Below are 18,137 nucleotides of genomic sequence, written 5' to 3' on the forward strand. Positions count from 1 at the left end.
GACTTATCTCAATTAGCACAATGTGCTGAAGGTATTATTTTCTGATTCCATTTCACTTTTTCCTCTAGCATATCCACCTAGTTGTTCCTACCATTTGGAGGGAGGTCAGATCGCTGTATCTTCCTCTCAATATTTGCTTGTTAAAGCTTCCCCATCTTCCTACCCTTTATAATTCTGACTCATCATACAGAGTTTAGTTCTGCTTACTTCCTGAAGGAGGCCTTCTCTGACAGTGCCCCTCTTACCCCAGTTGGTCAGGCTCCTGTTAATACATTGGCATAACATTCTATTCATCATTATAACATTAAAAAAATTTTAATGATTTATTTTTGAGAGAGACAGAGATAGAGAGAGAGGAGTGGGGAGGGGGACAGGGGATCCAAGGTGGGCTCCACACTGACTTCAGCAAACCCGATGCAGGGCTCAAACTCACAAACCACCAGATCATGACCTGAACCAAAGTTGGACGCTCAACCGACTGAGCCACCCAGGCGCCCCTCATTATTATAACATTTATCTCAGTTATGGTTATTTAATGTCTGATTCCCCTGCTAAAATGAAAGCGCTTTGAGGGCAGGATTAGGGATCAGACTTGTCACTTGCTGTAACCCCAGCCCTTGTGTTAGAGTGGCAGACATATGGTGACTTATACATATTTATGGAATGGATGGTTGAATGAATTGCCTGCCCAACATTCTCATTTTAAAAAATAATTTCTATATTTGAAGTCATTAGTCAATATGACTAGGCATTTAATATAGTTTTTCCTATAATTGCTATAGAGAACAGGCTAGTTATGGTACTCAATGGCTGAAAGCATTTCAACAACTCTTGCCCATGGGGAGCTATAATTTCACCTTATGATATCATAAACCACTCAAGGATTTCATGTAGTTACCAGAACCTTGGGCTAAAATTATAACCCTGAAAGCCCCTGCCGCCTATTAGTCATTTGGTACATGACACAAAGCAAAATATATTGTGCATTCTTGGACTTCAGGTTGGCTCTCAGTATATTGGCTGCTTGATTTTATATTTGACCTGTAAAATATTCAGCTTCCTGAAAGTTTAAACCATCTGAAAACCTAAGGTAATTCACAAGTACTAGATCTATATCAAGCAGTAAATAAATATATTATGAATTTCTTATTTGTTCTGATAATTACTTTCCTCAAATTGCAAAGCAAACCTTTGGGAGCTGCGAGTATTCCTTCCCTTGTATGCTTAGTAAGTTTTTGAATATGGCTTATATGAGGTAGCACATTGTACTGAAATGATGACGGGTCTGAAATTAGGGGGCTTGGGTTTAGGTAGCAGCTTGAACTTTGGAAACAAGTCACTTAACTTTTCTGAGCCTTGGTCCTCTCCCTGTTTTACTTATTTACTAATTTTTTGCTTTAATGTTTATTCATTTTTGAGAGAGAGAGACAGAGACAGAGAGCAAGCAGGGGAGGGGCAGAGAGAGAGAGGGAGACACAGAATCCAAAGCAGGCTCCAGGCTCCAAGCCGTCAGCACAGAGCCCGATGCAGGGCTTGAACCCACGAACCACAAGATTGTGACCTGAGCCAAAGTCGGACATTTAACCGACTGAGCCACTCAGGTGCCCTGGTCTTTTCTCCACTTAAATGTCTTTTCTGCTGCAGAGATGCAGGAGATAAACTGAGGTGCTGGACTGCAGCATCTGGGAAGCAATGGATTGCTTTACAAATGGTTCACGTCGTTCTTATCTGTCATATTAGTGAAGCAAAATGGTCATTTTCTAACAGCGTGTAAAAGTGGAAAGAAAATTGCTGGATCAGGATAAAAGAATGAATTACATGAATTTCCTACATGTAATACTTCTCTCAGTACTCAGTTGTAGCCAAGAACCTGTTACCTGCCTGCAGTTAACATGATGCGAAAACAGGGCCCGCACCCTTCATTCCTCCTGATGAGCTGGAAACCATGGCTTGTCAAGTGATTCACAAGATGTGAAGCACAGGGTGAGAAATGGTTTAACAATGGTTCAAAGAAGAAGCTGACTGACTGGTTCCTATCTCCAAAGAGGAAAGAGCAAGAGTAAAAAGGCTTAAGAAGCAACATGAAGAACTTCGCACTGAGGGTAGAGTGGTGACAGAGACCAGGGATTCTTCTCTGAAATTCTTTTTTTTTTTTTAATTTTTTTAACGTTTATTTATTTTTTGAGACAGAGAGAGACAGAGCATGAACGGGGGAGGGGCAGAGAGAGAGGGAGACACAGAGTTGGAAACAGGCTTCAGGCTCTGAGCCATCAGCCCAGAGCCCGATGCGGGGCTCGAACTCACGGACCGTGAGATCGTGACCTGAGCTGAAGTTGGACGCCCAACCGACTGAGCCACCCAGGCGCCCCTTCTCTGAAATTCTTTAGGTGGTGGACTGCTGTGTTGCTGGTTTGCCTAGAAGGCACGAAGTAGTATAGATCCGTTTGATGGTGAGGCAGGTGGATGATGGACAGAACGGTATAGGTCCACTATCCAAGATGTTTACCAGCCGGGCTAAAGTTGTAGTTGGTGAGCTGGGCTTCTAAGTGAAAGCATCTCTCAGGTGTTGGGAGAGGACTGGAGCTAGAAATCACTGGAACTCTGAAACTGTCAATAAGTCATGATGCTAATTATAAGATGCCTGTGGAGCTTAGTCCTGGAACATGTCACTGCTGGAGGTGAAAGGTAAGAGTGGAACCACCAGCAAAGTAACCGGATGCTGGGGCAAGTGGGAACTGACTTGGCGATGCTTCTCCAATTGTCCTACAGAAATGAAACAGCCAGGGTCTCATTAATATGCAGATTCTGGTTCAGTAGGACTGGTGTAGGGCCTGAGATCCAGCCTGAAATTCTGCATTTCTAACAAGTCCCTGGAGATACTAAAACTGCTGGTCCTTGGACCCCACTTCTGAGGAGAAAGGATCTAGACAGGACATCTTAAATTCTCCCTGAATGAGAATGAGATTGGTTTCTGAGCTTCAGGGGCCAAAGTAAGGAAGAAGCCTGTGTCTGAACATGAGGCAAAAGTGTCCTCAACTCTGAGAAGTCGAGAGCGAGGGGGAGCTGGATCTTGGAGGCAAGCTATGCTGGCTGCCTCCTCCTTTGGGCTCTTGCACAGATTTGATGGTTGGTGTCTTCTCCCTAAAATTCACCAAGTGGTCCAATGCTACATATTTTCCTTGCTGTTTATGTAAGCAGAACTATCTAGTCTAAATTAATAACCCATACAGGAAACTAACAGAATTCTCCCCTTCGTCTTATCTTGAAATGTATGCAGTATATAGAGGAGCCACCTGGAGGAAAATTTCCTAATACAAAGAAATGGCTGTTGGAAGAATTTCAGGACCTGTGCCAGGAAGAAAGAGTTGAGGCGTCCCTGATGCCACTGTATTCTAGAGGCCAGCAACCCTTGTACATAGATGCCAATTCAGTAAAACTAAAAATGTTAGTAACATGTTTTTACAGATGGACTGTTTTATTTGATTTTTTAATGTTTACTTATTTTTGAGAGAGATAGAGAGCAAGCAGAGGAGGGGAAGAGAGAGAGGGAGACACAAAATCCGAAGCAGGCTCCAGGCTCTGAGCTGGCAGCACAGAGCCCGACATGGGGCCTGAATCAGCGAGCCGTGAGATCACGACCTGAGCTGAAGTCGGACGGTCAACTGACTGAACCACCCATGCATCCCAGGAGTATTTCATTTTATATGCTTGTTTTGTATAATCTACTTTTTTTTTTACTTGACTATATATCTAGCTCATTTTGTTTTCTATACAGCAACATTATATTTCAGGGAAAGAATGTACCCTGCTTTAGCCAATCTGTTAATGGCTAGAAATGATTTCTAGACTTTCAATAGTATAAACAATATCCGTTTTTTTTTTTTTAAGATTTTATTTTTTTAGGGGCACCTGGGTGGTTCGGTCAGTTAAGTGTCTGACTGTTGATTTTGGTTCAGCTCATATTCTTATGTTTTATGAGTTCGGGCCTGGCATTGGGCTCTGCGCTATCATTGCAAAACCTGCTTAGGGTTCTTTCTCTCCTCTCTCTGTCTCTCTCTCCTCTCTCTCTCCTCTCTCTCATGTTCTCTCTTTCTTTCAAAATAAATAAATCAATAAGCTTAAAAAAAGATTTTATTTTTTTAAGTAATCTCTACATAGACCCAATGTGGGGCTTGAACCCACGACCCCCAGATCAAGAGTCTCACGCTCCACTGACTGAGTCAGCAAGGCGCCCCTCAGTGGTATAAACAATATCTTGATGAACAGAGACTGATTTAGTCTCTCTTCTCTCTGAACAAAATTTATGTGAGTTGAGTAGTGCTCAGGGAGAGTGGAGTAACAGTTTGAGAGATTTCCCAGAGATTAATTAGCACCAGGGTTCATACCTGGACACTATAGCTTCGTTTGGAGACTCTGAACTGTAGCCAAGAGGAGAGAAGGTGCCATTTTATAGGAGTGGTGGCAGGGGAGAAGGGCGGCATCTGCGACTGTGACAGTGTGCCACGGTAGTGCTGGGGAGAAGATACTCTGCAGATAAATAACCCCTCCTTAGTCTATGAGGTGCCCGGAAGGGCATATTCCTGCTGCAACACTTCCCTGGGTAGGGTGTTAGTGATGATGATGGGGAGGGTGGGGTGGAAGTTAATCTTTCCTGGATCTGTGTCTCTCACTTCTTCATCCCATACATACTGTGCGTACAAACTCAAATGTCACAGCCTCAGCAGGGGTCTCTGCCTTTGAATCACCTTTGTGTGTGAGCAGCTTTGCCAGACTAAGTCCAGGGGTGGGGAAAGGGCTACTTCAAATACACCAGGTTGGAAAGAACATTCTTACTACACGTGTAAATGAAATACTGAGTAGGAGTAATCAGTCAGATTTTGTTGGGTATGAATCCTGCCTCTACCATTCATTGGCTGTATGGCCTTGGACACGTTTCCTAATTTCTTTTAGCCCCATTTCCTCATCTGTATGGATGCAGTAAAATTTAAATGAGAAAAATCCATGTAAAGCAGTTAGCACAGTCCCTGGAACGTGGCTGGTATCCAATAAATGTTATTATCATTATTACTTATTGATATTGTTTTCAGTTCCTGTCCCTGAAACTATATCAGTGGTCTTATTATGAAGCTAACATGTACATACATATGAAAGTTCATACGTATGACCCTCAGGGTTGATCATCACTTTAAATACGTAAATCATGGGAGATACATATATTTATATGCATACATTCACTTATATTCTTATTTGCCAGTAGATTCACCTCCATTAATTTTATATCTTCAGAGCACACATGAAAAAACCTCTAATTCAAACATAATTTAAGGAGATGTTGACAGGTCTTGTTTTGGCTGGATGAGAATTTTCTGTCATTTGGCATTTTTTAAGCAGGAGCTTCCTAATAAAATGCCATGGTAAGTGCAGTTCTTGAGTTTGAAAAATATTAATGGATTCTGAGAAACAAAACATCTTTCTGAACTCAAGCTATAAATAACATCATTTATGTTATATACATTATATATGATGTATACATTGCACATATACACACCTAATATATACATACATACATTATATACACAGTATATGTAATATATATACAACATATTTTATGTGTGTGTGTGTACACACACACACACACACACACACACACACACACACGTATCTGTGCATTTGGCTGGAGCAGGCTTGTACGCAGTTGCAGTTGGGAAAGTGAACCCTAACTTGGCTGAATTTCCCAGACAGAGTTCACAATGGAGCTGAGCTCACAGTTAAGCCTCCTGACATGCCACTGGATGGATACCAAGGGTGGTTAGATCATGCTAGCTCCTGATCTGATTAAGAATCAAAATGTGAAATTGATGCTAAATCATAAAAACACAGCCCTCATCCTAATTCACACTGTGAGGAGCTAAAATGTGTATTTTAGACATAAAAGAAGCCCCTCAGGGGTTGCCTGCAACTTCTTAGGACACACAGAGATATTTATTAAGCATGAAAATGAGATTCTTCACAGGGCAAACCCTCAAACCTAAGATGCATCGAACTTTTATCTATCCAACACCAGGACTTTGTCCTCTGAATCATCCTACATTACCTCCTATTGGGGCTTTCCTTTTATTCATTCCATGGCATCTAATATGAGAGTGGTTCAAGTGCTTGTAAGACCAAGATGTGGCCAAGACGTGTCCAGCAGGACAGAGGCAGAGGGTGGGAGCCCCTCTCACCTGCATTTGGAGGGTGTAGCCACAAGATGTCCACATTATGTCCAAAAATGACTTGGAGTAACTTAGCTCTCCCTAATTACAAATGTTATGTGTCCATTTAACATGTGTTTAATGTAAATATATGTGTATGAACACAGAGTTGGTAGATATCTGTACCAATTGTTTATAATTAAGATGTGAATAGTCATAGATGTCCTATGATATATTTATTGGTACAGAAGTATCTATGCATACAGATAGTGCTTGCTGGGCAGGCTAATAATGTAAACAAAGTTATAAGCCAATTTTCCCCTAATTTAAGAGAAACGTTTGTAAAAATTTGGCACATTCTCTGTATTCAAATGAAGGAAGTGATCTTAGACATTCATGAATGCAAACCCAGCAGGGTGTCTAGTTGAAGACACTTTGCTGCTGTTAGTATGAGTTACTGTATCTATTTGAAAGTAACAAAGCTGCAATTATTTTTAAAAATTCTATAAAGAGGCTTTCTCAAAAATATTTTGGAAGTAGGCGAGGAAATAAACAGATGACATGCTCATTTGTTCAGTTTTCTATTTATCAATCTGAATTAGTAAAATCTTTTTGGTGTTCCAAAGTTTTTTGTATTGAAGAACAGGAAGGGAAGGGAAATAACCCAATTTTTCAACTCTGAATAGGTGTCAGGTACTGTGTGTCTGATATTTACTGGAACACTAAATGTTTCTAACCCAACTCCATAATCTGCCACCAGGGACCCAGAACCACCCAGGGGAGGGCCATGTGACCTGGCCTGGCTCATGCTCTCATTCGAGGATCCAACATCCCTGATCCTTGGCTCCAGTACAGGCATCATGGTCTTAGGTTTTCTTTGCTTTGATGATCTGATTAAACCAATCTCATGGCTCAAACACTCCAGGTCACTCTTGGATACAACTTGGAGCTCACTTGGGTATACTTTCTAATTGCAAGTGAGAGGTCCTCCTACCCTCTGCCTCTCTATTCTCCTGGACACATGTTGATCACTTCTGCTTGGCCTCATAACAAGTCCATGATTTACCCAACACTTAATGAGTGATTGCTATAGACTTAGACTCTAAGGATATAGGTGCTTTGCTTTATTTTATTTTATTTTATTTTATTTTATTTTATTTTATTTTATTATTTATTTTTTTTTTCCAATATATGAAGTTTATTGTCAAATTGGTTTCCATAGGTGCTTTATTTTATATAGATCTGGTCACCACTCTGATGGAGTTTATAACTTAGTGGTAGATGGAATCAGAACTTCGGCTACATATTTCACATCCATTTTCTCTTGTAATTTTTCCAAATGAGGTCGCAGAGGCCATGGCAAGTGACTTGCCGAACTTCACGCAGCTAACCTATGATTGAGGCATACTTCAAACCTGGATCTGTCCAACACTAGAATTTTGCCCTTTGGGTCATATGGTACATTGCCACTTACTGTGGCTTTCCTTCTATTTGTTCCATAGCATCTAGTAGGAGAATGGTTTTATTTAAAAATTTTAAATTTTATTTTAGACAGGGAGAGAGCACAAGTGGGGGAGAGAGGCAGAGAGAGGGAAGGGGAGAGGGAGGGAGGGAGAGAGAGACAGAGAGAGACAGAGAGAATCTTAAGCAGGCTCCATGCTCAGTGTGAAGTCCAATGAGGGGCTCAATCCCACGACCCTGGGACCATGACCTGAGCTGAAATCAAGAGTCAGATTGAGCCGACTGAGCCACCGAGGCAACCCAGGAGAATGGTTTTGAATGGTCTTTTTGAATGATGCTTCTCCCTACAGAAGGCTATAGCCCTATTCCAATGATGCTGACATTTTCCATTCATTTATTAATCGAACAACATTTACTGAATATATGGTGAGAATCCAGTGGAAGCAAGACACAATAGGACAATTAACAAGTAAACAAATAGATGACATGACAGTTTCAGATTGTGCCAAGTCCTGTGAATAAACTGAGTGGGAATAAAAATTTGCTTCAGAAAGTCTCTGTGGAAAGCACAGCATCTTTATAGTTGTTATGTTTATTTATTTTTTAGAGAGACAGAAAGAGCAGGGTAGGGGCAGAGAGAAAGAGAAAGAGAGAAAAAGAGAGAGAGAGAGAGAGAGAGAGAGAGAGAGAGAGAGAGAGAGAGAGAGAATCCCAAGCAGGCTGTCAGTGCACAGTCCGATGCAGGGCTTGATCTCACTAACCCAACTGTGAGATTGTTACCTATGCTGAAATCAAGAGTTGGGCACTTAACCAACTGAGCCACCCAGGTGCCCCAGCATCTTTAAAATGTAAACATTTTACTACACGAGTGCCACTGATTGAGGACCTCACTCTGCCTGGATTCGAAAGTCTGCAGACAGCAGCAGTGACTGTGAATCAAACATCGCTGCTGCGAGGATTGTCTCATGTCTAAATTATTCTCATTCTTGGCTTATTATGTACTTTCTCATTACATAAATAAGCCATGAACACTGTAGAAAATATGGAGGGAAATACTAAAATATTTCCTGTAATTACACTGCTCAGATATCAGTGCTGTTAATACTGTATTATATTCCCTTCTGGTCACTTCTCTTTATAGTTTTATGTATGCATATTAAAAAATTAGAAATATAGTATATGGTTTTATATCCCAGCTTTTCACTTACTCATATTTTGATTTTTTCACATTTAATTATTATAATTTTTTTTAGTTGAAGTATGGTTGACATATATTATTATATTAGTTTTAGGTGTATGATTGTCTAACATTCTAAAAGCTCTTCAGAATCATCTCTACCGGCTACATTTTTGTAGCACATAGGAATATTATAATGTATTCCTTGTGTTATTGTTAGACATTTACATGGTTTCCTAGTTTTTGCTATTTTGGGTAAGAGTGCAGTGAATCTTTGTAATAAATTACTGTCCGTATATTAACTTATTTCCTTTGGATGGATTCCTAGAAGTGGAAGGAAGTGAAGGGTGAAGGGGCATAAACCCTTTTAAGGCTCTTGATACAAATGGCCAAGTTGATTTATGAACCTATTGTACCAACCTACCCTCCCAATAGCAGTATGTGCTGGTGCTGGTCTTAATGTATTTCAACCAAGACTGAAAATTATCAGTGAAAGATTCCTAATATGATAGATAAAAATATCATCTCATTATTGTTTCAGTGATCATTTCTTCGATTATAAGTAATATTTAACTTTTTTTATATTTGTTGGTCATTGTATTTCTTTTTTGAATTGCTGTTAACATTCTTTCTTTCTTTCTTTTTTTTTTTTTTTTTTTTTGGTGGGGCCTGAACTCACGACCCTGACATCAAGACCTGAGATGAGATCAAGAGTTGGACGTGTAAACAACTGAGCCAGCCAGGCGCCCCTGAATTGCTGTTAATACTCTTATTTATTATCTGATTTTGACATTACTTAATGTATACCTTGCTCTCTTCCTGAAAAGATTTAAAGCGGCTTAAAGGTCACACAAAATACAAGACAGCATGAATTAAAATAGGATGAAGTAGGGGTAAAAAAACAATATGAAGCCAGGAACGATGCTTTTTAAGATGCATAACGCAATGTAAGTAAATCTGCTATTAGTGGGCAAGCAATTGCCTCCAAACCTTCCAGAAGTTAGCTCAGAAAGAGAACCTTGCCATTTACCCAGTTCACAGTGAATGAGAGAGAGAGAGAGACAGAGAACTAATTGTTCAAGATAAATGTAATTAATATTGGTATTAAAATCTGACAAAACTTTTAACTATTCTTATTTTGTGCCTCCTAGTTGTCAGACACAATGCGACTTGTTTTACTTGGATTATTTTAATTTTCATGACTACTCAGTGGGAGCGGGTGCTGGATTAATGTCGTTTACAATAATGCCTGGCATATCAGAGTGGTCAATGAGTATTAAATTTTCTGTTATTATTACTAAGATTAAGTATTTCAATATCTAGAAGAACAAATCCCTTGAATCTTCTTTTTTTAGATTAAATTCAATATATATAAAAGAAATCTATTCAAAGTCCGGACCCCTCCACTCCTTCCAGACAAGACAAAACTCACAGGTGTCTGTACTTGGCCCTAACTCTTTGTTTTCCTAGGTCATGGTGCCCTTCATTCTCAGAAAATAGAACCCAAACACAAAACATAATCTTCTCTAGCCTGACCACAGCCCACATCCTGGACCAGTCCCTGGATGGAGCCTTTTGAGAACCCCACCACCTCCTGCTCCACCTGGCCAAGAGCTGCCCCCCTCCCTACATGGACAAGCTCTAACCCTCTCACAGACTTCACACCCCCTTAAAAGGCCCAGCCTGGGGGCACTCTTGTTTTTCTTTTTAAATGATTATTCATCTTTGAGAGAGACACAGAATCCGAAGCAGGCTCCAGGTTCTGCGCTGTCAGCAACAGAGCCTGACGCAGGGCTCGAACTCATGAACCGCAAGATCATGACCTGAACCAAAGTCGGACGCTTAACCGACTGAGCCACCCAGGTGCTTCAAGGGGCTGACTCTTGATTTCAGCTCAGGTAATGATCTCACGGTTGTGAGACTGAGTTCCCAGTGGGGCTCCACACTGGGAGTGGAGCCTGCTTGGGATTCTCTCTCTCTCTCTTTCTCTGCCCCTCCACCACTGGCGGGTGTACAGGAACACAGTCTCTTAAAAAAAAAAAAAGGCCCAGTCTCACAGAAACTTGGGGCAACATTTCTCTAGATGCCTGGCTCCTCTCCTCCCTTGGAGAGGGAATAAACTCTGCCCTGCTTGTTGTTCTACTCTTTGTCATGCATGTCACTGGCCACCCTAACAATATATATTTTAGAAGATTCAGCAACAAACAAGTCAACAAAAATGTCTTTTGGGGATTTTAATTGGATTTGCTTTACAACCTATTAACTAATCAAGCAGAAATTTACCATCTCTAAATATTCAGTCTTCCAATTCAGTAATATGGCAGTTTGCTTATTAATTTATAATTTATTAAAATGACCTTACTGAGATACAATTCACATACCATACAATTCACCCATTTAGAGTGTATAATTGGATAGGTTTTAGTATGTGCAAGATAGGTGCAACCATCAGCACGTTCTATTTTTTATCCAAACCATGTTGTGTTTTGTACATTAGAAAGTGTTTTAATGCAATTCTCACAGAGAACACTTCCCTGATCTATTAGGGTTTCTGCTGCCAGAGTGAATGGGATGTGTCTCCTATTATGTTTTCTAGCTGGAAGTACATGGAACCCATGGGAAGTGCAGCTCTTCTCAGACTATAGCGTTCTTGGAATTTTCTTCTTTTAAGAGGTTTTCTCTCTAGAAGGACCGTCCCCTCTACCTATTTCTTGTCCTACTCTTGTCCCCCTTTTCCTGGCTTTCCAATCGCGTAGCTCATGACAGAGTAGTCATGACTGCGGTTCTCTCCCTCTGATCTTGGGGCTTCTCCACACGCTGCCATGTCACCCTGAGGTGCTCTTCTCCTAATACCCTCTCCGGCTCCTTGTTAGCTCATTTACATCCTTCAGATCTCAGCCAGACTGGAGGCTGAGATTCCCCATTCAGATCAGGTCTCCTGTGAGGCTCTCAGATTCTATTGTATTTTATTTTGCAGTAACTTAACACGGTTTACATCACTAGCTGATTTATGTGCTCCCTTGATTGATGTCTTTCTTTCCCACTAAACTCCATGTTGCAAAGGCAGCATCTGTTTTCTCGCTGCTAAATTTCCAGCCACCTAGCCTGGTGCCTGGAACAGAAGTTACTGTTACTGGCTGAATTACAGAAAGAACGAATGAATGGTGTGGTGTGGCTCAGTTTTCCTTCCTGTCGTCTCAAACTCCATTTTCAGTCTTGTTTGCCTTGGAGTTCTGGCATCCCTCCTTTGTTCAAGGCCAGCCTTTATTACATGAATTCATATGTTTTATTGGGCAGGCACATGCTGTTATATGAAGATCAATAAAGGTGGTTTTTATTATTTTGGGAAATGCTCATCATTTCCTACTAGGACTTCCAGAGTGTCCTTTACTTTAATATTTCTGGTTAAAGTTTGCTCTTGCCTTCACAGCAGGTCTATTTAATTATTAATATTTACTTGAATGTTCACCAGGCCAGGACTGTATTTCCTAAGCAGCACCATCATCTGCCTGTACAAAAATGACACTAGCCTCTTATTCCCTCTATGGAGCTGACTTTTTGTTTTTTTTTTTTAAGACACACGGAGTTAAGGGGGCATTGTACGTGAGAAGCTGGAAAAGAGCTAGAAGGTCCATTAAAATCAGCAAACAGTTCATTTCAAATGCTTATGTATCCTTTCAACTGGGCCAATTCAACTCTATGAGGGGAGGTGGGGCTTCATTTTTTAGTGTGCTTTGTGATTTGTGAAGGGATTTTCTCATCTTGTCCCATATCTCTGCAGATCGAATGTCAATGGCTGGAAGGTTCTAAGAACCTCCAATTCTGCACCTTAGATCATAGGCCCAGATGAAGACTTTGCTGGATAAAAATAATACTGTGGTTTCTATCCACCTGTCAATCATCTCAAAATGCTAAGAGGAAATAACTCTGGATGATGAGGCAATGGGTATTTGCTTCCATCTGTCTGCCTTACTCTATTTTCTGCATTGCCTATAATGAATAGTGCTAGTTTTATGTCGGAGAAATACCCATGTAAGCTCTATTAAATATATCACTCATAAATTCTTGCTTTCATGGTCCCATGCTTCAAGAGCCCACCCGCTTTGAAGCATGGAGCTTGCTTCCCAGAAGAGTCGGTGGGAGGCTGGGAGAAGCTACATACATTACTTTTAGTGTAAAATAAATTATTCTGGCAAAAACAGTTAAGTGAAGATAGAACCATCCTTTTGAATTTCATTTGCACAGCAGTTCAGTCCCTCTTCCTTGGGGTTAGCTATGGGAGCAACCAGCAACAAGATGATTTCTTCCCTCCACCCCCAGTCAGAAAAAAAAAGAAGTATTCTAACCTGCCCCGGCTACTGTAACATGTAGTGAATCATAAACTGGTCTGTTCTGCCCAGCATTTTGCTTTTAATTTTACTTGATTCAAATAGTTCGTCGAAGCCAGTGAATCTCAATTCTGAGATGGTGATAAAATATTCACGCTCTTAACAGTTTTATTAATTGTGATAAATGTATAGCCAGCATGCTAAACAATTATGATCACGAAGAAATATGGTGCCATTACATTCACTCTAAGTTATCTAATATCATGGAAACAAATACTTATGTGGCCAGGGCTCAATTTACTGATGGCTTGTGTATAAATACAGATCACAAATCTCACTTTTTAAGTCAATAGGTTTTCATCCAAACACTTTTATAAGTGGTGTTTGGATTCCAAGATGGACATTTTTTTGTTTAAAAAAAAAAAGATGTAGTCAAAATTTGGGGTGAGAAATAGAAACCACTTACAAAACACCACTATGATTATAATTTAAAACATTATAATGCAAGGGAATGGTAAGAGGAAAAGGAAAGAAGAGATGGAACTTTGGGGAGTCCCTTTTTCAGATCTGGGGGCTTACACGGCCTCTAAGAGCTGAAGACATCTATTCCTAGGAGCATGTTTCTTCCTAAGGTGCTTCTAGAAGAGTCTGAGAGGTAGAATTCTCAAAGTGTTCAGGCACGCAACTATAACAGGGAGGCATGGGGAGATTATCCTGAGGTAACTAAAGAGGAGTTGCAGAAGGAAAAGAGCATTCATGTGAAGGCACACTGAAATCTGTCTGAGGTGAATTAACTGAGCCAGAAGATTGCAACCGGGATGAAAATGGCAGCAAGGTATAATGTGGGCTGTCCTAACATCTACCAAATGAGGAGCACAAAAGGAGATGAAAAGAAATGAGATAGTGAGTTGGGGGTGGAAGAATCTTCAGAGGGTGACCAATACACCATCCAGCAGACACACAAATGTCCCAGGAAAACTACAGACTTCTTTGTAAATGACATGTTTTCACTTATCTGAACTAAAAGTCACTTCTATGTGACTTTTATGTAGATGACATGTTTTCACTTATCTGAACTAAAATGCCACCAAGTGTATTGGAAAAGTGAAAATAGAGTCTGGAAAAATACTAGGCAAAAGCAAACCATATAAACCCAGTTTCATCAGACATAAAACACACCCACGCACACACTAATAATTCTCACGGTTTGGACTGGGCGCTGGTCAGCCCTTGTCCTCTCTGATAACACTAGCAAGAAGCTAGACATGGCAGGTAGGATAATATCAATCTTCACCTCAAAAAAGTAAAAACTCAAGCTACAGAAAGAGGGGTCTGTGTGACTTCATTACAGGGCACCTTATCTCCTTATTTTCTACCTTGTCTCTCCTCAAATCCTCTTCTCCAACAGCTTGGACTCCTTTATGCCTGTTGCTTTCCTTCAAATAGCAATTTTTCTCCCTACCACCTTCCCCCTTGGGAATCTCATACTCTCTTATGGCTTTAATACACAGGATCACCTTCTGGCCAGGAGTCCCACCAGCTTTCAATCTCACTCCTGAACTCGGGCTTCCAAATGCCTGCTGCATGTTGCCTGAATGTCCAAAACAGATTTTAAAATGCCAGGTATGAAACTGAACTGATCACTGTATTTTCTAGTCCACGACTTGCCTTTTCTGCTTCCTTGAATGGTACTGCCATGTCAGACACTCAGACCTGCAACTTTGAAGGAGACTCTGTTGCCTCTCACACTCAGTTAAACTGTCAAGTCCTAGTGACTTGATCACCACCATATTTCTTGCATCTGTCTTCTATCAGTGACTATTGCTACAACTTCAACTCTATTCATTGTCTTTCTCTTCTAATCTTATTTACATGCTGCTGCCGGAGCAACCATCCTCCTAAACGGATACTGTTCCACTCTGCTATTCTATTGTTCAAGAATGTCAGTGAATGGGGAGCCTGGGTGCCTCGTTCGGTTGAGCGTCCGACTTTGGTTCAGGTCATGATCTCACAGCTTGGGAGTTAGAGCCCTGTGTTGGGCTCTGAGATCTGCTTCAGATTATGTCTCTCTTTCTCTGCCCCTCCCCTGCTTGCTCACTGTCTCTCTCTCTCAAATATAAACAAACATTAAAAAAAATTTTTTTTAAATGTCAGTAGATCTCTACTGTTATGTGAAGTTCACCTGTCTTAGCTTGATGTCAGAGATCTTCTGTTATCTCAAGTGAACTTAATTTTTATTATTTTATTATTATTTTTTAATGTTTATTTTATTCTGAGTGGGGAGGGGCAGAAAGAGATGGGGGCAGAGGATCTGAAGTGGGCTCCACACTGACAGCAATGAACCCGATGCAGGCAGGGCTTGAACTCATAAACCGTGAGATCACTACCTGAGCCGAAGTTGGACGCTCAACCGACTGAGCCACTCAGGCGCCACTGAACTTAACTTTTTTTTTTTTTTTTTTTTTTTTTTTTTTTTTGCAACGCTTATTTATTTTGGGGACAGAGAGAGACAGAGCATGAACGGGGGAGGGGCAGAGAGAGAGGGAGACACAGAATCGGAAACAGGCTCCAGGCTCCGAGCCATCAGCCCAGAGCCTGACGCGGGGCTCGAACTCACAGACCGCGAGATCGTGACCTGGCTGAAGTCGGACGCTTAACCGACTGCGCCACCCAGGCGCCCCTGAACTTAACTTTTAGACAAGGACTTCACCTCCTTCGTTTCATGGAACATATGCTATGGCTAAATTGAACTCCTCAATATATCCTGATTGTGCCTTGTACTTTCCACCTCAAAGTAGTTCATTCTGTTGCTTTGCTTGGAATGACCATTCCTATGTCCTTGACACACATACATGTCCAACTTCCAAGTGTTTTTCAAGAATAAGCACACATTTTTATCTTGTTAATTAAGCTTTCCTTTGGTATACTAAAGTGGAAGGTGATCACCCTTTCCTTGAACTTTGACAGTACTTCATGTTTTTAAACTTCAGCATGTTTACAACTTTCTTAAGTTGTCTTCTCCTATACCGGTCTTATTTACTTCTGAATTTCTTGACATCATTTAGTACAAGAAAAAGATAAGTCCCCTAAAGAGCTTAGCATCGGTAGGACGAAAAGTGCCCGTGAGTAACTGCAATACACTTAAGAATGAATACTGATGACTGAATGGGCATGAAAATGATTTTAATCATATCTCTCTGTGGGAGGGTGAATACATTCTATCATTTGCATAATACCACATATCTGGATGAAAACTGAACAATTCTGTCACTAATGTCATTCGCCCAAAGTCCAGAATGTCAAGTACTTCTTAGTCAAATAACCTGGGTATCTTTATGTGACCAAAACCTATAAATGAGAGACTTTGCAACATAGAAACAACACTAGGGAAGAAACACATATTACTGGGGGGAACTTTAGTGGAAATTCATTTATTATCTCAAATTGAAAGCATTTTAGATTTAGGCTTGTCCCACTGCATTAAGAACTTACTAGCTATAACACATAGTCGGCTTTGTCTAGTTCTGCTCACTTTGTCTTGGGGGTGGGGTTAGATTTATAAAAACTTCACCTTTTATTCTGGTGGAGTTGGGGATGGAATGAGTGTCTCTTTTTGCTTAAAGAAATTGTTTTACTGCTGTGTACAGTTTATCTTCATGTTTTTTTATTTAATCCCCTAAAATAATCATTGCTTCAGATGTCTCGCACACAGGATCCGTGACTTCATTCTGATAATTCTTGGTTTTGATTAATGAAACTTTAGTCAGTATTGTATTCACCTTTTTATGTTAGATAATGGTCTGGAATCTTCACGACAGCCATATATTAGTTTCTTTTTTGTACTAGATTGCATTGAATGGTTCCCACTCTGAGTTTGTAATCTAAGCATCGTACTGGCAAGATTCATGTAAAAAATCTAGGTAAGCCTCTAACAAGACAATGAATCTATGGGAGATCTACAGGTCTAGTCAGGCAAAGAATAAACAGAGGCTGCTAATACCACTGCAAAGCACAAATGCTGAAGCATCATGAAAATCTCTCTTAAGGGTGACACATTTACTTATGCTACAGACTTATTGGTGTTCACTAAATTCCAGCTCCTAACCTAAAACCCTGAGTGTGAATTAAAAGGCAATGCAGTTCCTTGCCTAATCAGTAAGCCATTGTTTGTTGAACCTTCTCATGAGGTTCATGTCACTTACCAGGAGGTTTGCAGTGTATGGGTCAAGTTTCTCATGTACATTTGTTTGCAGAACGGATCATATATCTTAGTACAAACCATTTATGAGAATTCTCTAAAGCTGCCACCAGCCCTCTGGGCCACTCCATCATTTGATAAAGACAGTTACAAATGTCTTATATGTTGGTGATCTATGAAATTAATTTTAAATGTTTAATGGAGGGGCGCCTGGGTGGCTCAGTCGCTTAAGCATCTGATTTGGCTCAGGTCATGATCTCACGGTTCATGAGTTCGAGCCCTGTGTTGGGCTCTGTGCTGACAGCTTATCCTGGAGCCTGCTTTGTTTTTTTAATTTCTCTCTGATTTTATTTTTTATTTTTTAAATATAATTTATTGCCAGATTGGTTTCCCTACAACACCCAGTGCTCATCCCAACAAGTGCCCTTCTCCCTGCCCATAGCCTGCTTTAGATTCTGTGTCTCCATCTCTCTCTGCCCCTGCCCCACTCACACTCCAACTCTCCCTCAAAAATAAATAAAACATTAAAAAAACTAAAAAAATAAATGTTTAATATAAATTTATAGTAAAGGTTCAATACCTTGAGACTTGGTGTGAAAGGAGTATTTGAAAAGGCATCAGTATTTCTCAATTTGAAATGCTCAGCTGAGCTCAAGTTGTTTTAAACACAGTGCATCCCAGGAACGCCCACTGAATTACAACTTTCTCTAATCTCTCCTAGGTGGGTCGTGCACATTGGAACACTCTTGTCCTGGATCTGAATTCTGTTCCCTGTCAGG

At 40.5% G+C, this 18,137-nt stretch overlaps 1 protein-coding gene across 2 annotated transcripts in view; it reads right to left on the reverse strand.

Moving 5' to 3' along the window:
• The window catches only part of GRIN3A (glutamate ionotropic receptor NMDA type subunit 3A), a 170,314-nt gene that overhangs the window by 79,619 nt on the left and 72,558 nt on the right, over nt 1-18,137 (reverse strand). The window lies entirely within an intron of this gene.

The sequence above is a fragment of the Felis catus genome, chromosome D4 (genome assembly GCF_018350175.1).
Source record: "Felis catus isolate Fca126 chromosome D4, F.catus_Fca126_mat1.0, whole genome shotgun sequence".
NCBI classification, from domain to species: Eukaryota; Metazoa; Chordata; class Mammalia; order Carnivora; family Felidae; genus Felis; species Felis catus.